At 41.5% G+C, this 23,624-nt stretch overlaps 1 protein-coding gene across 5 annotated transcripts in view; it reads left to right on the top strand.

The window, feature by feature from the left end:
• Window positions 1-245: 245 nt before the first annotated feature.
• The window catches only part of LOC116061113 (zinc finger MIZ domain-containing protein 1-like), a 109,802-nt gene continuing 86,423 nt past the window's right edge, over window positions 246-23,624 (top strand). For 3 of the 5 annotated variants that reach the window (XM_031315023.2, XM_031315024.2, XM_031315022.2), the window contains exon 1: window positions 246-505. The gene's annotated coding sequence lies outside the window, so the exon portion shown is untranslated. The remainder of the gene's footprint in view (window positions 506-23,624) is intronic. The other 2 variants (XM_031315027.2, XM_031315026.2) reach the window with 1 other exon arrangement.

The following is a 23,624-nucleotide window of genomic DNA, read 5'->3' as shown; positions in this document are numbered from 1 at the left end:
AGCCTATATGTCGTTAAGTTAACTGAATCAATAAAGATACAAAATAAAACACCCAGCATGCCCAATTTCCATTTTAATGTGTGGAACCACTTGTCAGCAATGTGTAGCCTACTCGCTTTTAAAAAAATCCCCTCAAATCAAAATAATGACCATACAATGCGAGAGCCGCTTGGTGGTAGCACAGTCGGAGCGGGTCGCTCCAGCAGATCCAGTGTAGGCAGATGGCTGCTGGCTGAGCGACACTCCGGCTCCACTTCCCGGCTCTCTGCTGATGGCTTCTCCGCGTCAAAATCCGCGACACATTTTGTCAGCAGCCACCGAGCATGGGTCCCTTTGGTAATAGAATAGCCAATGTAATTTGACACTTCAACTTACTGCGCTCTCTCCGAGTCTATTCAGTTACTCACCCACTGACGTTGAGCCCATTCTCAGTGGCCGTGAGGGGGGAAGATATTTAAAAACAAGAGCCGAAAATTACCGAGGACTTTCTTCGCTTAATAACCCGGTGAGTAACTGCAAACTTAACGTTGCTTGTTCCCGGTGTCGCGCTGCGAGGCTCTTGTCTCGGGAAGGTTTTGTTTCCACTTTGGCTCAGATTGTTTCTCAACAATAGAGTGACCACTTGAACTGGCACTGAGGAGCACGTCGGAGCCTGTAATAATAAACCGCATCTTTTGATTTACTATCACACTGCTCTGTGCCGTTGGGATTGAACCGGGCTGTTAAGCAGGTTGTGCATTTCGTTTGTAACAGATGCCGCGTTGATCTCCAAAGCGTTGGGGCTTGGAGGCTACATTGTAGCAGTCTGTATGCATTTTGCTTGCAGAATGAATCATGCCGCGGTGCGTGTGTCTGTGTGTCTGTGTGCCTGCGTGTGTGCGTGTGTGTGTGTGTGTGGTAGAGGTAGCCCTTGCTTTTTACCTTTTTGGCTTCTGATGTGCACAAAGCACATGGTTTGTCTAATGTGGGTTTATCGGTGCTACATGCAGGCTGCAGAATTACTGTGGACATGGTGACAGCGGTCACTACACTGTTGTGCGGAATATTCATTAAATGGCATGTCAAGTGTTTATTTCTGAAGTTTCTTAACATCAGCACACGTGTATAGGCTACTATTAAATATCAGTGTATTTATGTCCTAGAGTTATCTGGCTGCTGTAGCTTCACAAGGGTTTAACAAGTTGACTCCCCAAATTCCTGCTGTCTGAACATGGAACCAGATTGAGGGGGCCTCTCATATAGACCTGGGCTCATTTTCACTTGCTGTACATCTGTCCAGAAAGCAAAAAGCATGGCCAAGTGGAAAAAGTAAGCTAGACCCTGCTCCCTGATCTGCCTCCTAGCCACTGTCAATGAAAGAGAGGGAGAGGGTTTCTCTCATATATACACATGCACTGTATTTATGCTTCTGGAAATCCCAATGTGGGAGCATCAAGCGAGCAAGCAAACACAAACATGCAGATGTTTCTCGTCTTTTTCTGGTGAGATGTCCAGGAGAGCTCTTCCTGTTTTTGTTATGTTGCTGAAAAGTTCATTCTCCTCGTGTCTGCTTTTAGCTGCTGCAGCATCCAAATTTGTCCCGCGCAGCAGACAGTTTGGACCCAGCTGCTGAGGGTTGTGTAAAACTTCTGTGGTGACACCAGTTATTTAGCAGCCTCAGTTGCTTGTTTATATTTCATGTCATGTAATCTGAGGGTCTTGTTGGGTTTAATAGCTGCTGCCGGCAGCTATTCAACCTGACAGGCTTCTACACTTAGCTGGTTTGAAAACTTTCAGATACAGTGTCAAGATGATGATGTTGATGATGATGATGTCAAACTTGGACTTGCACCTGGTCCTTTGATTGCTCTTTACTCAAACCCCTGCCTGGGCCACCTTTCAGCTAATTTACAAGCACTCGATGCCACGTGTGATTAAACGCTGATTGAGCTCTGCTCAAACTTTCCGTGGCTTCCTTCATAGATTATGGTGGTGTGTCAGACAGAGGAGGAGGTTTTCTGTCCTCTCTCCTCCTTCCCAGTCACCCCACCTCTGTGGGGCCCCCAGGTTGGGCTCCTGAATAACCATGGGGCAGACCCCACCAGGCTGACCTTCTTCTATTCAAGTTGAGGATGTTGAAACACCAGCCGTCAAACAAAAGCCACATTGAAACAGAGAACTGCAACCCAGCACGTGTGTCTGGGCGCTGAAGTAGACTATTTATTAACTCTGAGTTTCCTCCTGACCAGTGAGAGGCGTCAGCACACAGAAAGGCAGAATAAAACTGTAAAAGGACGTTGAGCTGCTTCTGACACAGATTAGGGAACCTAAAAATAGATATAAAAAAACAAAGCTTTACTTTTTATTTTTGTAAATCAAATTGCATATATCTCTTAAAACACTGGAGCAAATCTCTTTCTGTCTGGACTGCAGCCAGTCTGAGGTCTGTGTGTGGCACTGTGGATTGACAATGGCAACACGTTTTCAGTGCAGGGTTGGAGGTTTTGCTCTCGCCTTTCCACCCACCTGACAAGGTAAGAGCAAAAGTGGAAGTGGAGTAAAGGCGGAAGATGGAAATGGCTGTGCCACATGGGAAATTATTCAACACTCAGATCAGAGAGGACACACAAGAGGACTCATTACCTCCAGCAGTATGCCGGCCTGCCTGTGAGGAGAGCGGTGTGTCTCAACTGGCCGCACTCACCTTCTGAAATATTATCTGTACACTGCATCCAATGCTCCTTTTGTCTTGAAAATATTCTTGAAATACAACACAGTGTGCCGTGTCATTTGACACCCAAACAGTAATGAGATAAATACTGCTTTGTCAAACATTTTATTCCAGTTTCTGCATCAAACCCTCTCCCAATGGTTATCAGCCTTTAACCAACAATGTGTGCTTAAGTAGCTGGTAAACAGGGCTGTTAGATGTGTATAATATCATAATGTTATTGATTCTTCTTGGGAATTCCTCTTGCGGCGAGCATCTCCTGCGTATGGACAGCCCTCTTAAGCTGTAACAGGAAAAATGGCGAGCGAGTAAGCGGCCGACTGCTCTTCATCTGCATCAGAGCCTGTGGGAGGTTTGTGTTGGTTTTGCTCAAGGTCCTTTTTGTGTTGTCTTTGCTCAAGAGAATAAACTCCTGGGATGAATCACTGTGCTGGTATGGCTATTTTCAATGAGTGAGGAGAGAACAGGGCAAGCGTTGTGCTGGCTGAACAGAAAGTGTGTCAGTGGGCGGTTGTAGTAGCTTAATCATGAGGTTTAGTTTGGTGTCAAAAACAGCACTTGGGTCTTAATAATCCTATAAATATGTTACCTGAGAGCGATCACAACACTGTAAAGGGTTATTTTGACAATATCGGGCAGTGAGATTGTTTTGGATAAATAGTGTTGGAAAGTATCTAAGCAAGCTCCACCACATTTCAGAGAGAAATATTGTAGTTTTGGACATTTGTTTTAGATTTATAGTTACTAGTTACTTTGTAGATAAAGATTTAACATGCAAAACTGGTGATCATTTGAAATATGTTGCATTTTTATAGATTAAACCTAGTGTTTCCCAACCCTTTTGGCTTGTGATCCTCCGTACGAGAACCAAAAATGTATCACTTGTGAAGATACTATGTTACAGAAAACGGTGTTAATAAAGCGGATACGAGTGATCGACAGTGTGCAGGATTTTTGGGGGATTTTGGTATTTTCACAGTCAGTCCAAAAGACGTTCATGGAGTGCAAGAACGCTGTTTTGAGTGTCTCTGGTTTGTGAATCCTTTCAAATGATGCAACATGTATTTGCAACCCATTGTCACAAGTTGCAGGAGTTTCAATCCAAGAGTGGCTTCCCCCTCTAACTTCAGACTGTTCTCATTTGAGCATGACTATCCAATATATATTAAAAAAAAACTGTCTGAATAAATATAACTGTGTACTACATTACAGGTAAAATTACAAACACAACATTAAAAAACACAAGTTTTTATTTCTTTCCTATCCCATTATTCATGTTGAGACCCCTCAGATTTACACCCCTTGGAGGGTTCCTGACCCCCGCGTTTAGAAACCACGGTTAAACTTCCCATCAGTAAACAATATAAAGTAGTTTAAATTATCTTCACTTTGAGTAGTTAGAGCATTCAAATGTTGTAACTAAGTAGGATTTGCTGCTAACACGTCTGTAATTTTACCTGTAATGTAGTATTTTTACACTGTGGTATTGTCAGTTTTATTCCAGTAAGGTAACTGAATACTTTGTCCACCACTCAGAATAACAAAATAAGCATTCCGTTCACATCACAACACCGTATTCTTCCCACAAGTGGTATTCTGCATTCCTCATGTGTGTGTTTGTGATGATTTGTGACGCTCCACCTCGGTGACACAGAGCTGCAGTAACGTGTACTGTGCAAGCTATCCACTGAGGGGTTTTATGATAGAGAGAATGGCCAGACTGTACCTGTCAGCTTGACTGTTGACTGTTAATATGAAACTTCTATTTTCAAAACACAGCTCAGGGAAAGGGAATCTGTGTGTGTGTGTGTGTGTGTGTGTGTGTGTGTCACAGAGCGAGGGGAGGGATGGGAGAGGTGCTGGGAGTGACGCCAGACCACACATCATTTAATCATGTTAGTGTGCAACACTTTGTGCATATTTTTGGTTGCATTGGTGATAGGAGTTGTTATTGTACAAACTGTACGCGCAGAGAGCGGGGCTTGACAGAAGGGATGACAGTTTGATGGAGAGAAGAAATATAACCCTTATTTTAGGTTTTCAGATTTGTTAAATTGTAGATTAATGTCATCTTTATGACCAAAATATGGTAATAAAAGTCAGATTTCTGCAGCTGCTGCAGCTTGTGAAATGTGTTAAGCAATTTGAAGAAACAACATTTAAGACCATTTAAAAGTTGAGCCTGTGGAAGGATGACCATTGTGCATATTAGCATTGGATTTGAACGTGTCCTTCTGGCTTAATCCCACTGTTGACTCGTCTGCTAAATACTGAGTGTGTTATTTTTGCTCTTTTTAGGGAGCCCCTCTCTGCATAATCTCACTTAATCTAATCTATCCCCCTGTATAATAGACTGGGAACGATGTGACTTCATAGAAAAAGCTTTAGTGTAGATCCATACCAAACAGACTTGTGTGTCGGCTACTTCCCCAACCCCTCTAGCAAAGCTCTTGTGAAAATGCAAGTGACCTCTGCGCCCCTTGTTAGTCTGAACAATAGGCCTGCCTCCTCTTACAGCTGCAGCCATGCTGGAGGGGAAGTTAGCCAGAACAGAAAACTCACATATCGTGATTAATAGGTCTAAATACTGTATTTTTGGCTTGATCCCACGCCTGCTTGGTACACTAGGAAAATCCCCTCTTTATTTGAAATATCAATTATGTGCAGGGTTTAGGGCTGTAGCTAACGACCAACCGTTTTGTCTGTAAAATGTCGAAAAATGCCCGTTATGATTTCCCACATCCCAAAGTGACATCTTGAAATGTCTTGTTTTGTCTCACCAACAGTACAAAACCCAAATATATTCAGCTTACTATCATGTATGACAAAGAAAAGCTTTAAATATTTACATTGCGGATGCTTGAACCAGCAAATGTTGACATTTTTGCCTAAAAAAAGACTTAAACAATTTCTCAATTATCACATGCCGATTCACTTTCTGTCAATCGGCCGATGAACTAATTGATTAACAGTTGCAGCTCTAGCAGGATTTGTTGTTTATGCTCAAAGTGACTGACAGAGTTCTGGAAGATATGGAAGGATGAATGTGGATGAATTGTTCAATTAACAGTCTCTGGTTCCAGCTTCTAAAATATGAGGATTTGCTGCTTTTCTTTGTTATTTCACTATGAATTGAATGCCATTGGGTTTTAGACTCTTGATAAATGTTGATAAAACAAGTAAATTGAAGACATCAATGTGTGCTCTGAGACATTGTGAATGTTTTAGACTTAACAATTAATTGAGCAAAGTAACTGATAATGAAAACAAACATAAATTTAAGCCCTAGTCTCAACTATATGCAGAATTATTGTGGATTGAAGTTATTTGTGCTCAGGTTTCCTGAAGATCTGGATGGGATGGCATTTAAGTTAAATAAGAAATTAAAATGCAATTCAAATACACAAATACTTTTTCACGTTTGTTACCGTGAGCATGGTTTGGGAGTTAAACAGGTGAGTTAGACAGCGACATGATACCTAGATTCAATCTGGGAGTCTTAACCCGCGATGGATATAATTGGAGCTTTTGAGGCCCCCAGCAGGCGCAGACTCATGCATGTTGAATGTGACATGCTGTGAAAAACATAAGCAGATGATGTCACAGCGCAGCACAGCAGTGTTAAGTGTAAATGAAAGGCTCTGAATCATGAATAACATCCGGCTTCTCAAAAGTCTCAGCTTCTATAAATTAAACAAGGTCCAACCCAGGGACCTTGAAGGATTGTCAAGTCTTGTAGCATGGGATAGTGTTGCATGGCAGACATGTTTGCCCTCTTCAAATTTCAGCGTATAGACAGAGAAACTAGCAGCTGCTCTGGAAATGTGAAAACGTCTCAAGAGGTGTAATCTCACTATTAAAAAAAAAAAAAAAAAACGGCGCTGGAAAGACTTGGGTGGGGGGGGAATGTATCACAACGTCTAGTATGCACTCCAGAGGTTTTTTTTTTTTTTTTTTTAAGAGAGAGATCCACACCTCTGATGAGTAATGAAGGTGATTCTGAGCAAGTGTTGGAATTACATTCAACAGAGCCCGCAGGGGTCCATATCTCATTGTTCTCTGACAGGGAAAATTAACTGGGATTTACTAATACACAGGGAACGCCACCCCCCCGCCCCCCCCCCCTTTTTCTCTCGCTCTCAAAGAAAAGGTCTTTGGGTAATCTCTTTCCTCAGCAACGTACCTCCCCTACCCCCTCCACTCCACTCCCCAAACACAAATGTCAAATGCTTTCAAGTTTGCTATCAAGATGTAAAACACAAGTAGATAAAATCCCGACATGTTGCACGTTTCTCGTTCGTCTGTTGCCTTATGTCGACACACAGGATTCTGTTTAAATATTGTTTTGCATTTCACCTGTTTTTTTGCATAGTCACTGTGACTAAAACCTGAGATGACTCCTAGCTTCATAGCTTTTATCTCACAGGCTTTGATTGTAAATGATTTTAACATAGTTTTGAAATTGATTTTGTTCACTAAGTTCTTTTTACAAGCACTTCAAAACTTGGTATGTGTTATCACTAGTTATGATTTAACAGTTAGACACGCCAAAAGTCATAAATCTGCTCCTTAAATGTGAGGATTTGCTGCTTTTCTGTTTTATATTGCTGAACATTGAGTATCTTTGGCTTTAGGACTGTTAGCTGAGTAAAAAAGCTATTTGAAGACATCATCTTGGGCTCTGGGATTCACTGATGGGCATTTTATCACTATATTCTGCCCTGCGTTAATTAATAGACTTCAATAGAAGAAGCTGCTATATTGTTAAATTCTGATTGGGCTAAGGGTTAAGGTTTTTTTTATTTTTGCCATTTGCTCAAGAACAACGTACAGGCGCATTGGAATACTTGTGCGGATTGGTCAGTAAAAAAACCCACTCATAATAAAAATTTAAAAAAAGACACAGCAGATAAAAAAGTCCACATACTAATAAATAACAATAAGTACGTGGAAATACTTCAAATAACCAGTAGTTCAAACTTTTGTGTTGCTAAGAGAAAGAACCTGATTTATAACATTGGTTTTCAGAGCTCTTTGTGTACAACTGTGGCTAAGTAAACTACAACAGAGAAAAGTGTGACCTCATAACTCAAAGTCAGGTTTGGTCCCCTCTCTGATAAATACAAACATAAGTGTGTGATACAAACTCTCTTTCTAACAGCAGAGATTGTTCATTAGGAAAAGCTACGGGATCCTTTCATTTGTACAGTAGCTGTGTGAGAATTACAGCAAATAATGATTGTCTATCTATCAACAATCTTTGGATTATTTGTTTAGTATTTTGCCCATAAAATATTGGAAAAATTGCCTTCACAAGTTCCCAGAGCCCAATGTGACAGCATCTGTTTACTGAAGTTCAGATTTATGACTTTTCTCTCCTGCTCAAACAAAACAGTCTAACTGATGATGAAGCGCAGACAGCAGTAACACCACACCCACAGCCTGTGTGTCAGCTTACACTGCACCTTCAGTCTAACACAGTGTCTGTGTGCGGTTGGTTACCAGGTGCAAGCCATGCATCACAGACCGGAGCTGATACACTAACGTGACAGCTGTGGGCACTGAAAGAAGACCATGACAGGAGTCTCAGCACTGGATGGGATGGCATACATTAACCCTTTAGCATCCGATTGATGCATTGTGGGCCCTTTCTGTTCTGCGTCTTACTCTTTCCAGTGACAGCAGTATTTCTGTTCAACCCATTCTCACTACCAACTCGTAAAATACTGACGCTTGGTCAATGGCTCTCAGCGTCGCAAACGACACAAAAATCCCCCTTTAAGGCTGATTTATGCTTCTGCGTCAAATCGACGGAGTACGAGTAACCCCCCTCCAAGCCCCCCTCCGAGCCCACCGCCGTAGCTCGACGTGCACCTCCAAAAATTTGTAACTTTGCGTTGAGGCGACGCAGACCGCAAGGACTGTGATTGGTCTACTCGTCCTGTGTGTTGATAGTCTGTGTTTCAAGCAGCCTACTTTGGGGAGTAGCAACATGCTAGTTCACTGACATAAGCTTTGCAAATAAACTCAGACATATTTTGGTTACAATGACGGGGTTATCCATTTGTAAAGTGTCTATATGTCAGTAACGTTTTGAAATTAGCACTTCACCAGCAAGCAGTACTTTGTGGGCCGTTGTGCTAAAGTTTGCTTGCTAACATAACATAAACTGGCTGGCAGACACCTCGCAAAAGCCACACACCCCCTAGCGTTATAGCAGTGAAATGCACCGCGATGCAAAGCAACCCCAACGCAGAAATCCGAAAGGGTCACGACGCCGTAGGAGCGACGGCGTAGCTACGGCGTGGAGTTGACGCAGAAGTATAAAACAGCGTCTGTATGGAATGCACCGGGCATAGCAGCAGCTTGACCGCGGCGCTGTAAGATGACGTAGTGTTAAGAGAAAACGGTAGCGAGTAGTATGAAAGACCGAAAATCCGCGCAAGGAGGTTGGTTGGGCTGGTCAAACAACACAGGACTCTCACCCTGGAGAGCGGAGTTCGTGTCTTGTTCTTGTCACGTGTGTCACTGAAATGTACATTTTGCAACCCCACCCACAATCTTTTCCTAAACCTAACTGTCCTTTCTTGTGCCGCATGTCAGTTAAACGTTTGTCCGAACCCAGTGCGTCAAAAGTGATGCTAAGAGTCCCGTCCAAGCGCGTCTATATATGATGCTAGAGGAGACTTTTTGTGTCAATAACAAACACCAAATGCACCTGACCAGGAGTCGCTTTTCAACACGTCGGGAGTGAGAATGTGTTGTTCTGTTATCTATCCTGGATAGATCCTGGATAAACGTCCATAGATCTGCCTTGAATTTTTGTTGATTTTACCTTATTTGTATGTGTTTGTTATGTTTTGTAATCAGAATTGGTTAATTGGGTTTGGAGCACTTTAGCCTCCATGTTTTTATGGATGAATAAATTGAACCTTGCAACTTGATCCTTAAGTTTAGACCCCTTCTTCAGTGTCAGAGTAACGCAGGTGATTGTTGTCTGTAGTGTGAACAGGAACTGCTAGTAACCATAAAGATGGACGACACGACAGATTTGCCACAATGTAAACAAACAGACATAAAAAACTGGGCTTAGTTGTATCCCCCAGTTTTTTATTTATCCATTTACACTATTACTGCTCTCAACAGCGCTAAGGCATAGCACATCTCATCAACATGGTTCTTATATTCCGGGACACTCTCCTCTACCCTTCGTGTACAGACATGTGCTGTGTGTTAAATACTTGTGGACATACAGGCAAAAAAAACCGTTTTTTATAGAAGGTGTCCTATAATATGTATAATATAATTCAAATAAGAGAATGTCTGAGTACCCTAACTTATTCTGAACGTAATACTAAATGGCATGCCCAGGGTTCAAAGGGTTAACAGCTACTAGTGAGTATGTCTCTAAGTGATTGTGAGTGTTTTCAGGATATAAAACATGCATTTGTGTATCGGCACAGTGTGTAAAATGATGGCTAGTGGCCACGTGCGATGCCGTCCCAGTGGTGATTTTAAATAACTCCTCTGTAAACACGTCCTGTCTGTTTCATTATGTTCCCTCGTCCGGTGGCTGGTGGCCGGTCCCAACTTTAGCGGTGGCTTCGGGGAAATGAACAGAGGCGAGACAATGTTTCACACACTAATAGTAATCACACATATCATAATGACTACTAGTGCTGCTGATTAATTCAAATTAATTGGGAAGTGTTGTCCGAATGTAAACACACAGCGAGACACACATGCAGACACACTTCACACTCCTATTTATACATGCAGATTGCATAAGCTCTTTTCAACAACAGGGCATTCTCACTTTGTCAGTATCAAACAGAGAGAAGCTGCAACTGACCAGATTATTTTTACACACACATATATTGCACCCCTACTTCTTGGCAAATGGTGTGTGGCCCAACGGGTCCAACGGCTTACAAAAATGTTGACGGCGGACGCTATTTTTGACCATCTGCTCTAAAAGGAGGGCATGTTTGAGTCACACACGCTGTGGTGTGAGGCTGCACCCGTGATGTGCCTGAGAGAGAGAGAGAGAGAGAGAGAGAGAGAGAGCTCACACGAGGGCCCAGCATCCTTGGACGTACACAGTGCGCGGCTGGTTTCAGTAATGTGTGTTACATTAGCGTGATGGAGGTGAAGGGTGTGTGTGTGTGAGGGAAGGGAGGGGTTAATCCTCCTCATCTTGGACAAAGAACAAGAGAAGATATCCTTGTGCTTGACTTCTGGTGTAAATATTGTCAGTGAGATGAAATAGTCTGAGGTCAGAAATGTCTCAACAAAAGTGTGTGTGTGTGTGTGTGTGTGTGTGTGTGTGTGTGTGTGTGTGTGTGTGTGTGTGTGTGTGTGTGTGTGTGTGTGTGCGTGCGTGCGTGCGTGTGTGTGTGTGCGAGAGGTAGGAATGTGAAACCTAATCTGGACTGGCCGGAGGAGGGGTTGAGCCCACTGGGTTTCTTTGGAGAATGTGTTGCCACTTCTCACAGAGTTTACAATTATTGTTTTTTTGGGCAAAGAAATCTGCCTGCTTGGCGACTTTGTAAACTACTTTCATATTGCCACTTTCCTTTGCATAATTTTGACTTTTTATGCTTCTTCAACTGCAGATAATCTTCTTATCAAGTCACTTTTGTCTGCCTTTAAAGTCCTTTGTGCAAAGATCCGCCAGTGCTGTAATATGATTTCAAATACACTTATAATAGTATTTTCATTCAAAATTCTAAAAAAAAAAAGTTAGATTTTACTACATTCAAGTGCAGCAACCTGTTTTATTCGTTCTTTTGTCAAGATACAAACACTCACAATGATATTTTGAAGAGAAATTAAGATAGACAAAGACTTCACTGGCAGATTTGTTTTACTTGTTTTAAGTGTCATTCAGTTGCAGGACTCGGATTGATTTGATGTTTTTGATCTAGGTTTTCTTGTTTTCTAATATTCTAAAGTGAGGCCACAACTAATAATAAGTTTTCTTTATTGATTCATCTGGACATTATTATCTTGATTGTCATGTCAGAAAATAGTGAAAAATATCCATCTCACAGTCCAAGGTGACATCTTTAAATGTCTTGTTCTGTCTGTCCATAATGATATTTAATTTGCTATCACAGAGAACCAAAAAAAACTAGCAAATGTTCACATTTGAGAAGCTGTAACCAGTTAATTTTTTGAACTTTTGCACAGAAAAAAACGTTAAATACAACAGTAGCAGATTTTTTTGTTAATGATAATTGTTTCAGCCCTATTTTAAAACATCCATCCTTAAAATGGACTCTCCAATTAGATGCTGATGTTTCTTTAAGAAAGCTATCAATACCTTGCTACTGATACATCCATGATACTTGACTGTGGCTTTGTTGTTGTTATTTTTATGGCATCAGCTAGTTTTCAGGAGCAAATTGAAAAAGAAAATCACTCAAGGCTGCGTATACTGCATCCTCTTTGTGTGGCATCGGCAGACTCTTTGGAGGACGGAGATGGAGAAGATCATGTGAGCTGTAATTATATTTATGCTGGGTCCCATTCTATCTGTCACAGTAAATGTTGCCTGACTTCCCATATTGTAAATCATTAGAGCGGATTAAATGCTTGTTATAAACTCAAAAGGCCGGAGAAGGGCTCCTTCTTTGTCCCTGTGATCGCTGTATTTGTTTGTTTTTGACAAGCTAGTTGAGATATTAGCCGTACAGTGTTTCCTGGATGTTTTCAATACATTTTAATTGGGAGGAGAATGGGTAATGTCACCGGCGATTGCTTTGAAGAAAAAAAAAAAACCTTTCAAAAGAGCAGGCAGCCTTCCAAGAGTGGAAGAATGCCTCTGAAAAGCCTCAGTGTTTCACAAGCCATCCTCCAGTTTTTGTTTTCGTATTTGTCTGGGATCAAAGACAATGATGAGCAGCGACGGAAAGTTTGACTCTGTTTCTGGCAAGTGGCATCTTTCAAACTGGTGCAGTAGAAAGAAAAATGGATTCATCTCAATCAGCTGCTCAATGCTGAAACAGGAGAGACGTTCTGGTGACTGATGAAAGAGTGATCGCTTCTGCATGCTTCTCATACACAGATAACGACTGACTGTACATTTGCCTTTGGCAGCTGATATTATTCACATATATCCGAATGATTAGCTCAGTCCCTCATTCATTGGTGAGTGGCACAAATCGTTACTCACAAATCACGAAAAAGATTAGTTAAGAATGAATGAACTTGACATGCTGCTCGCACTTCCACTGCTCTCACACAACAACGCTATTGTAAGGCTTCATTTTACTCTCCCCCTTGTGACTTTTTTCGGCAGTTAAATCAACTTACGGTGCCGAGTTGTCATACATGTGTTCTGCCACCTTTGGCACAAAGACTGGGTGCATGTCTCAGCAGTTGCTTCATTTGTCTATGAAATTGCTTGTTTGGAGAAGCCCTGAATGTTGCATCCCTCGGTTTGTATGCGGATCACATCAACGCAAATAAAGCCTCAAACTATTTCCCTAATGTTCACTGCAGGAAAATCACATTTCAGCCTTATTTATGCTACTGTCTATACCTGAAGATATAATTTCATCCTTAATCTTTTTATAGACGCTCTAACTTGCTATATATTATGGATTTTAGCGTGCCAGGAGTTCTAAGAGGGAACGTATGAATTATTTGTGTCATTACTTTTGCTGCTGATAGGAAATGTTTTGCATAATAAACAGCCAAGACAACAAGTGAAAAATTAATGAGCAATATATAGTTTATGATGCATGTTTGCTGATGACTCAAAGAGACCACATAATTCTCTTTGAGATGATTGTCAACCATCAATTTTCATCGTGTCATTGTTCAGCTACTATTTGTTTTCATTAATCTCCACAGTTTGTATTGTCATGTTAATTCACCCCACAAGAGTCTCACTACTCTGTTAAAATTGAAGAACAATAAGGATGAAGGCGAGGCTCATATCAACGGAGTAGGATATTGGAGAGGAGTAGTCTACACTTTGCTGAACTCCCAAAGCTTCTTTTTTTTTAATATTTAGCTCCTGTCAGTTAAAATCAAAAAAAGTTTCTCATTTTCTCTAAAGCTCAGAGAGAGGGGTGGGGGTTGGGGTGGGAACTGCTTCACGGGTGAAAGCCCTCGCACATGAATATTTAATGGTTGCATTTTAACCAGAGTCATAAAATCCAAGAGGATGTGGCTGAAAAGAAAAGAGCAGTGAGGAGTGTGCAAAGTAGGCTACATTGTTTCTTTATAGTCTGAGCTGAATGCCTAAAAGTCATGTAGCTCCTTTCTGGTTGCACAGTGAATCAAATATGTGCATTGTGTCAGGCTAATTTAAAGCCCGGGCCACATTTAGCGATGTGTTGCAGCCTGTTTTTGCAGGGTAAGCAGCTTGTTCTACAGCAGGATGAAGAAATCTTGGACCTTAAGGGGCTACATTGAAAATGTTTCATTTTGACACTTAACTCAATGCACTCAGGAAAATGGATTTGATACACTTAATCCATTTGGCCAGTTGACCAGATTCAGAGGCAACATCTATTCAGTCCACATCAATTTTAGCTTAATGGAGCTTGAGCCAAAAGAAAGGAGGATATGTGTGGATATTTAATATGCAACCTCTCCTCCTTCTTCTAGTCTTGTCATGCATTTTTAAAATTCTGTTCAGCCCTCAGCTCAGCCAGACTCACAGCAGACAGACACTGAGCCGATTGTTAAGTTTGATAAAGCTCTCTATTTTTGCGTGGCGGGGTTATTTTTGTGTGTGTAAGCTTTACTTCACCGAGGTAATCATTTGTCATCCAATATTGAATGTAGTTAAATGGACTCATAAATTGCAATCACTTAACTCAGCCCAACTATTATGTTTTAATATTGTTTTGCGCAAAAGGTCAGCCGGCAGTGGATCAGGTTCCAGCAACCCAGATAATTCAGCTGCCTTTTATGAGTCTTTTTAAGCTCCGGAAAAATCAGCTGCCAGCAAACTGACTGTACAGTATTTAACAGCAGTAGCACCGGATATGCAGCAGCTACTGTTTATGCTTTCTATCCTTAGATATCCTTAATGCAGTGTTTAAAGTGTGTGTGTGGTCGGCAGCTTGCAGATAAACCACAGTGGATGCCCTTAAGGGAAACAAAATAGAAGGCTTTCCCCACTGAAAGGTCCAAAGTGCAGTTGTCCCCTCTGCACAGCAACAATGGAGCGGTTGTGCAAACGGAGTCATCAGCGGCGCTGGCAAGCTTGGCAAACCAGCTTATCAGGAGGCAGGGGGCACTGAGCGGGTGTGGGTGGTGGTAAGTGGAGGTTAGTGTGAGTGTGAGTGTGAGTGTGTGTGTGTGTGTGTGTGTGTGTGTGTGTGTGTGCGCAGGACTTTGTATGGTGTTGAGTGCTACACAACCTCTCAGTTCATTTGGAAGCTGTGTCCCTGCTAAGGCTGCGGAAAGAAACACAGCTGGGTAGTGCTCCGAGCATGACCCATTTGTGTTCACATTTTATTGACAGCTCATATTGTTTATATAAGAGTTTGCATATATGAGTTTGCATGTGTGTGTTTAGTTATGGGATCATGTGCTGCTAACCAACCCCATTAAAGGAAGACTCCACCAAAAGCTTTTCTTTGTGAGTATCAAATCAGGCTGAAATCAATATCAGAATAATAAAAAATCATAGTGTTTGTGAGGATTTGCTGCTTTTCTTTTCTTTTTTTTTAAAATCTTTTACGTGATGTGTATCTTAGAAGGCATCACTTGGGCTAATGGAATTGTGATGGGTATATTAATTATTTTTCTGATCTTCTATAGACCAAACTATTAATTAATTAATCAAGAAAATAATCGTCAGATAAAATGATAATGAAAATAATTGTTGCAGAACTATTGAGAAGTTTCGAGTTATATTGTCAATTGGCATGTATGATGCACAACTTCAGCACTCTACCTGAACTAACAGTATACTCTATATTAATATGGAATTATCACCCAATCTTTTAGCTTAAAAAGTGGCTCAAAAGGGCTTGTAGCTTGCACTTTTTCCAACGTCCTTGAAGGAAGAAGTACAGAATTTACAAAGCCAACCATTCTGTGAGTATTTGATACTTAAAATATAGATTTTCAGCAGAGTGTACCTTTAACCCCTCCACCTGTTATAATACTGAGCAGCTGTTAAATGGCTCTACCTGGACAGGTCCAGTGGATAAGCCTAAGCGATAAATATCAAAGTGTCAATATTTACATTACTTTTCTTGTCAGGGTAATACATTTACTACTGTCTGCCTTTTTTGTACGTAAAAAAAACTGCCTAAGGAAAACCAAAATGAATGCTCGCTCGTCTCTCACACTCTGATTTTTAGCAGTGCAGTTTGTTGGTGGCAGATATATTTTCCTTCTCAGAGCTGTTTGAGGTGTTGGAGGAATGCGTTGTGTGCTCAGAGAGTTTACTCACTTGCAAGATAGTCTGTAGTGCTTTCACTGCATTTCCTTTGGGACACAACACTTGGAGAAAAAAAAGGAAGTCTCAAGGTGCCTGTGTTAGGCTTTAGATGTGACTCTGGGTTGGTAAATATTTAGAGAGCAAGCATTTTGATACCAGCAGGGATTATCGTTGAGGGAAACATGTTTTTCTAAGAATGTAAATGTCAGCATATTGCAAGGCATGATGCCACATATTCTTTATTTTAATGCCATTCTCCAAAAAACAGCAGTTTAGCAACTCAAATCCCATAGAGGAAATCTGATTGTTTTCCCGCGTCCGGCTTATTTTGATGTAGCTCGCCCACTGAAGCTCATTTTCTTTGTTCAAAAACCATCCAATTCATCAGCGGGGATTGTTGCCGCCCACAAACGGCCTACATATTTGTTCTCCTGCTTCACCTTGTTGGCTTTTTAGAGGGAAGGTGCCAAAGGTCTGTGTTAAACATGTCAAGTGCTATCTGCCTTATTTACTTGGTCACTGAATATTCATGGGCCTTGATACTGGTGTCAGCCTTCAGCCAGCCGTGCAGAGAACGCGCAGCAACCTCCACAGTCATCAAACAGGTCTGATCTGTCGACATGCAACTCCTTCCATCCTTCCCAGAGATCCTCTTTCACGTCACATCTACCTTTTGTTTTCTAATAAGGTGGTGATTTCGCCTGAAGCTGACAATCGTTTCCTGTTCCAATTTGCGTGGCATGCAAGGGAAGCCGTGCTGATTCTCGCTCGGAAGCGCTCGGGGACAAGTCAGTGAAGGCACCCCTGCGAAGAAGAGAAGGCGGAGGGAGAAGAGTGGGTATAACCCCGTGTTCTGCAGTCATGCCCATTTACTCCCCCTGACACCTCCGCGGACACGCTCTGACCTCTGCAGGGATCTCGCTCCCTCTTCACTCTCACTCATGCGTTTCCTCTCTGCTACGAGGAAACCACACCAAATTCCTTGTACATTACATTACAAGAGCTTTCGGGAGGCCCTCGTCGCCGCTTGGCCTCGTCTAGACTGCCTTGACTGTTGTTTGGCAGCACGGCCGAGCTGCGGTGTGGGGTCAGACTCACTTAGCATGGCTGCGGAGATTGCAGTGGTTGTCTCATTAAATATATGTTTCCTGTGTGAAAAGCTCATGCTCTTTGTTGTTCCTTGATGGCTCAGATGAAAGACACCCTCTCCAGCCTGTACTCTTTCAGAGCATGACAATGTCAGCATGGTTAATACTGTGAATTAATAATTTGCTATGAGATTTGGGCAGTGGTGGAAGAAGGGTTAAGGTCTTTTACTTAAGTAAAAGATGCAATACCACTGTTTTAAAGCCTACTCCACACAAGGACTTTAAGTTGTGCATTCAAAACTGTAAGTCTAGTGGCTTATCTTTTCACTGCCTGATCTGATCACCCTAATACCCTATAGCTACTGATTACTTTACAAATGTATATTTTACATACAAAACATATCAAGAGCTTGTAAAATATGATACTTTGTTATAGGCTACATTGAACCATCCCAAAATGATATACTGTACAACCAGTTAAGTCATTTTTCATGCAAAGATGCCAAACGTTTCATGGTTCTAGCTTGTCAAATGTGAGGCTTTTCCTTAGTTATTTCCTTATTCCTTTTAAATGTTTTAATAATTTTAGGGATTTTTTTGTTATTCTTTTTTTTAGTTTGTCCAATAGTTGGATATTGTAATATAATCGTGATATGACACAAGTGTGGTCTTTTCCTGGTTTTAAATTTTCTGAACTTACCAGACTTACTAGCAGTTTTATTATTTGCCTTTACCCACTTAGTCATTGAATCCACTTTATTGGTGATTATTTATCAAAACTGTCAGAATATTTTGTGGAAGCACCAATAGTCAACCCTACAATATCACCGCAATATCAACAATGATGTATTTGGACAAAAATAACGTGATATTTGTTTTTAGTCCATATTGCTCTACTGGAAACTATAGCTTTAAGTAAAAATTTCCCTCAGAAATGAAGTTGGTTAAAAGGATTAGTGTGGCTACTATAGGATGGATACCCGAACCGAGCCCGTTGGGACCCAACGGTACCCGACGGGCCGGGCCAGGTTCGGACAGATATTTAGAAGTGATGTTCGGGTTCGGGTCGGGCTCGGTCACATCATAAGGCATTGAACATTTTAAATTTAAAAAAGGTCATTATGTAGGTGTGCGCCTGTGTTAACGTGCTCTTGTTGCTCCGTGTGCGCTGATGCGCTCATCTGTTGACATTTCCGAATGCCTTCCTACAGTTGCTTAATAAAAGCGGGCTTTCCACACAAACAAACGTATGTGTCATTAGTATGAGAAAAAAAATTAGATTTTAACTGTGTTGGGCTCGGGTCGGGCTCGGATATAAATATCTTAATGCCTGTCAGGCTCGGGCTGGGTTCGGTTACTGCTCTGTCGGACGCGGGCCGGGCTCGGACAGAAAAATGCGGCCCAATCCGCGCTCTAGTGGCTACAAGCAACTTTCAGTTTGTGTTGATTCTAGCAGCCCCTTTGGACAAATGTGGTAGTGTTTTTACCATACCTGCTATCAAAAAGATGTTTTAGAGTTAGCGTTTCCGGACGGTCATATAGTTGCGATGAATGATTTGCTCTGACAGAAAATTATTCATTTACAATAAGACAGTACGTTACAGATGCATCGTTGCATTTCAAGTGTTGCAAACAGTAACTTAGCCTACTTTGGATGTATTGTGAGCTAAACCAGGTGTCACTGTGTCACGAGCCAAACCATTAGCAAGAGTTTGTTGGAGCAACAAACGTAATAATAACTTAGATTTATATAGCGCCTTTCATGAAACCCAAGAATGCACAGGGGGACAAAAAGAAAATAGTAGGTTACCACAAAGATGGACTGAAAAGAAATAAAAATAGGACGCTAAATGGAAGGGGGATGTCAGTTCACGTAGGCTACTGATGTACAACCACGTCTCGGATTGTAAAGTTATTTAGTTAATGAAATATACATATTACATACCTGTCTGTGAGGAAGACGGCCAATTCAGGATCGGTTTTGAATCATTTACAATCCCGTAACTGTCTCCATCTGTTGAAAGTCTGTGATGGTCCTGCCCTAGTATCAATCATAACTACAACAGATAACTTCTAATGAAATTAAAATACAATTAGGCATTTCTAAAGAAATCTCCTGCTACCTTTTACCTGGCTGGATACTCAAACACAGGCTTTTCTGCTGTTACACGGAAATCTGTGACCCGTCAGAATGTGTTACTGTAGAGCCGGTCTGCCTGCCGTAAATCATGTTGTGACTTCGCAGGAAAAATCGGACTGGGGCAAAGGCATTAATAAAAACTAGATAAAAATAGCGTTCTTTTCACCGTTAGTCTCGTTTGCTGTTCCAGGTCATATTCATGATCACAGATGGAAAACTAAACAGTTTCAGAAACATTTAAAAGTTCTTCGTAGCTATGATAGGTAGTATTTCCAAGATACACTACTTAACATAGCTACGAACATAAGTTAAGCTTAAAACGGTACTTTAGTATAGTACTTGACTAGGCTAAATGTACTTAGTTACTTTCCAGCACTGGATGTGTGAGAGGAGGAGCAGAGAAAGCCTGAGTGTAGATTCTAAGTCCTGATACATGAGTGGTTGGCCGCAGCAGAGGGAATTTCTTCTCCTGTCATCTCCCAGTTGATTAGTATTGATTGGTTGGGCTGCATTGGCCTCTTGAATGGAAGTTGGATCAAATAATCCCTCATTCTTGTTTCCCAAATCCACTGTGAGGGCTTGAGAACGATTGCATCAGTGGCTTTCCGAGCGTGCGGCAGCAAACTGAAACATTTCCTGCGGGGGTCCAAAAAAGACGTTTTTTCTAGCCACTGTGTTTTACCTCTTAATGAGACTGGGAGAAAGTTGACCTACCGAGTAATTGTGACAAACATAGCCGAGGGGGAGCTGAGTGTTGCCCTGCCCCCTTTTCAGTGTGGTGATTTAAAAAAACAAAACAAAAAAAACTCACTGCACCTGCGGTTTGTATAGAAATGAATCTTTTCCCAGACAAAACGAGGAATTCACTGCAGCTTGGAAAGGATCCCCCTGCGGTGCACGGATGACACGGTCTGCTGTGTTGCTGCTGCCGCTACTGGTTGGCTTTGGATGGGGGCAGCTTGAGTGTAATGATGAAATGGAAAAGTTCCAGGGCAGTGAACACTTGCACGCATAAGGTAATTGGAGATTGCCACCAAAGAACTGCTTTCAATTCTGCTCCACAGATAGACAGACCACAAAGTTTGATTATGTTTGCTGTTAACCAAACGCCTGCTGTAGTCGAGCGAAATGGGATCCTGTTCTGTTCAGACAGGGTGCGAGATGGGAAGGTGAGAAGGCAGCGACTTGGGTTGTTTTTTATTATAAAAGTAGCATCAACATTATTATTTCAGTTTGATTCAATCTCAAGTTTTCACTGTTGAGGTGTTTTCAAAACACAAAGACATGCACAGGAGACAGTACAAATGGGTTCTGACATCCTATTCTTAATTTATGAGACCTGAGTGTTGTTTATAAATGATTGACAGGTTACGGAATGCTTTGGATCCCCACGTTAGAGTAGTATTGTTGATCGCTTTGAGAGCAGGTGTTTGAGGCTCATGTTAGACTCGTTTAATTAAAGAAAGAAATTGGTGGTTCTTTAGCCACTTCAAGCCTGATTTGACTCTGGAGGATCGTAGTGTGTTCAATGGAAAGCAGATGAATGATTGATAAGAGAAGCAAAGCTGCTTCAAGTCCTGCTCTGAGGACATTAATAATGAAGGACACTTTGAGCGCCTCAGATTTCATCACCTCCTGGATTTAGCACTACCATTTTTTTTTTTTGTATTTTATTATTTTCCAGTATTATTTTTATTATATATTTCTTTTGTTAATTTTGATTTTAATGTTTAAATTCTGTTTAAAGTTTATTTTTTATCATTTCTATTTTATTATACTGTAAATAAATCCACTGAATGGTTGGTATTTAGCAAGCAATGACATTATTGACACAATATTGTACACAGTCTGCACCAGGGGTCTCACACTACTCGCTCAGGGGCCAGATATGGCCTGCGAGGCACTTTCATAAGGGCCCCCACAAGTTTGCAACTTTTTGTTAAATCTGGCCCGCAAATTACGTTACGCAAATTTTTCCTATTTGGATTTTCTCCCTATACGATTATTTTAGTTAGTTGTTAAAATGTATTGTTAAAATAACACTGGCTCCCAGGTAATTTGAGTTTGAGACCCATACACTACATCATTAAGTTTCATCCACCTGTTTTTATTTATTTCAATTTGTGCAGATTTATCTCGATGCGCCCAACTACCCACCTTTATTCACATTTTCTTTTGCCAATTTTCTGGAAAGTCAGTTATATTTTGCATTAGATTTGGATGGAAACTCTTCATACCTTCCGGTTAAGATTTATTTAGCTCATGCGCAATTGTTCAGCAGAGACATGCTCATTTCGCTCCACTAGCTTGGTGGTGCTCAAAGTTTGACTGTTCACTTTTGAGTTATGAGTGCCAGAGGTGCCAAAACACATAAAAGTTGTTGGAAGAGGAAAAAGGAAGATGAGGATATGTTTTTGGCAGTGTTGTTGCTATGTGAAGCTGCCTCTCCTGTCTGCAGTGTAGATCCTGCTGCTCTGTGTGTGTCTGTCAGGCTCCATGTCATCCTGCCATTGTTCAGGCCAGAAATCAGTACAGAGTCCCATTGTTCTACACACAAATCTGCAGCTACAGGCTGTTCTGCCCAGTATCTCTGCACTCTGTCATGTTTGTAAAATAGAGTGTCATTTCAGTTATGATGAGAGGTTGCCACAGGTTCTGCTACCTCTACTGTTTGTGGTTTGGAAGCTACAACAACATCCTTCAAACTTGCCATAATTAGTTAACACTTAATCTTATTTGGACTTCAAGTGCCGACGATTTGCCTGAGCATTGCAGAGGGAATGCACAAGTGTCTCCTCTCCCTTCATAAATCCTAACTGGCTTTTGACAGCAAAGGAAGACATGCCTCAAAGTGGATCAAAGTAATTCCTCCCTCCCCCCTGTCTAAACGCAACATGTTGACATGGCCCCAGTCACAAGCTTGGTCGTTTGTGGAGGAGGAGAGTGACTGAGGATTGCTCCGGCTCGTGGGAAAGCATTCTGGCTGAAAAGACGTCCTGACATTTGTTTTCCAAACAGTGTTTGTGTGGCTTCATGTTATGGGGCAGTGAGGATCTTAGCGTGTTCAGTGGTTTTTCTGTTGTACAATGGTGTTGATGCAGGCTGACTTCTCTTATGTGAGCTGATTGTATGTGCTTCTTTCATGTGGTTTTACTTTGTGAGGTACCTAACTTAGGACTTTCACTTTGCCGCCCTGTCTCTTCAGCCTGGCTGTGTGTCGCATTCAATGGCAACGCAGCACGGCTCCTCGACCGGCTACAGCAAGTAACCTTTAGTTCAGAGGGAAATCTTACTGAAATTTTTTCAGTAAGATATTCACTCTTATGTGACATGCACTTCTTGGCCCTGGCAATATTCCCTCTTACAGTCATGAAGCGCTCTCGCATTGAAGCAAAATAAATGATTGTGTTTGCATTAAATCCTGCAGAGCTGTTCTTGATGCTACTAACTCTACAAGAAGAAAAGTGCAATGCAATACATACTGTATCTGTTGGGTGCCCTCTTGACTCCCAGTAGTAAAAAAAGAGGAGTTATTTTTCTGTCCAAGGTTGTGGAAGTGAAAGGTCTGATAATTGTCCCTGAAGATAATGTTATGTGAATGGCAGTTGGACCACTTCTAAGGCTTGGATGGGCAGAACTTTCCAATTCAAAAGATGAAAAAACATCTAGTTTTTTTGTTTTTTGACTGAAAAGTCAAAGGTACAGTACAAAACAAAACAACGACCAATAGTATTGTTAAATCATCCAGGACACTCTTGGAAGATCCTGGCATACAAAAGAAAAAGTTTTAAATCTCTTTGCTTTGGGAACTTGTTGGGCAACAGTTTTTATGGCTAACGTGTTAGCAAACTTATTTACAGTCAGCAGATATGTTACTGTGCTGTATGTGGTATATTGGTAAGTATGGAATTTGGCTTATGTGTTTATTTTAGGTCTTTACATCCTCATAATTCAAGATAACTGCTATGAACGGCTTGAACGTGATCAGCATTTGATTGAATTCTTAATTTGTTCTTGATTGATGCCGAGTTTGTAAGAACATATGGCTCTGGTGTCTGTAACGGCCTGCCGGGTTCTGATGTTTTGCTCCAATAAGCCGCCAGACATTTTTCAGCCAGCTTTGGTCTCGCTATGACACATGAAGAGACCGCAGATGAGAATCACCTGTCTGTGGTGAGCCCTGGGAAGCAGAGCCCATCTCCTCTCAAGGCGGGTTGTCACCGCGGCTATTAAGACTAATAGCGGCAGCCTGTGATAAGCACAGTTAGCTGA

This window comes from Sander lucioperca, chromosome 22, assembly GCF_008315115.2.
Source record: "Sander lucioperca isolate FBNREF2018 chromosome 22, SLUC_FBN_1.2, whole genome shotgun sequence".
NCBI classification, from domain to species: Eukaryota; Metazoa; Chordata; class Actinopteri; order Perciformes; family Percidae; genus Sander; species Sander lucioperca.
Note: the sequence above shows the minus strand (reverse complement) of the source record. Positions and strands in the feature narration are given on the sequence as shown.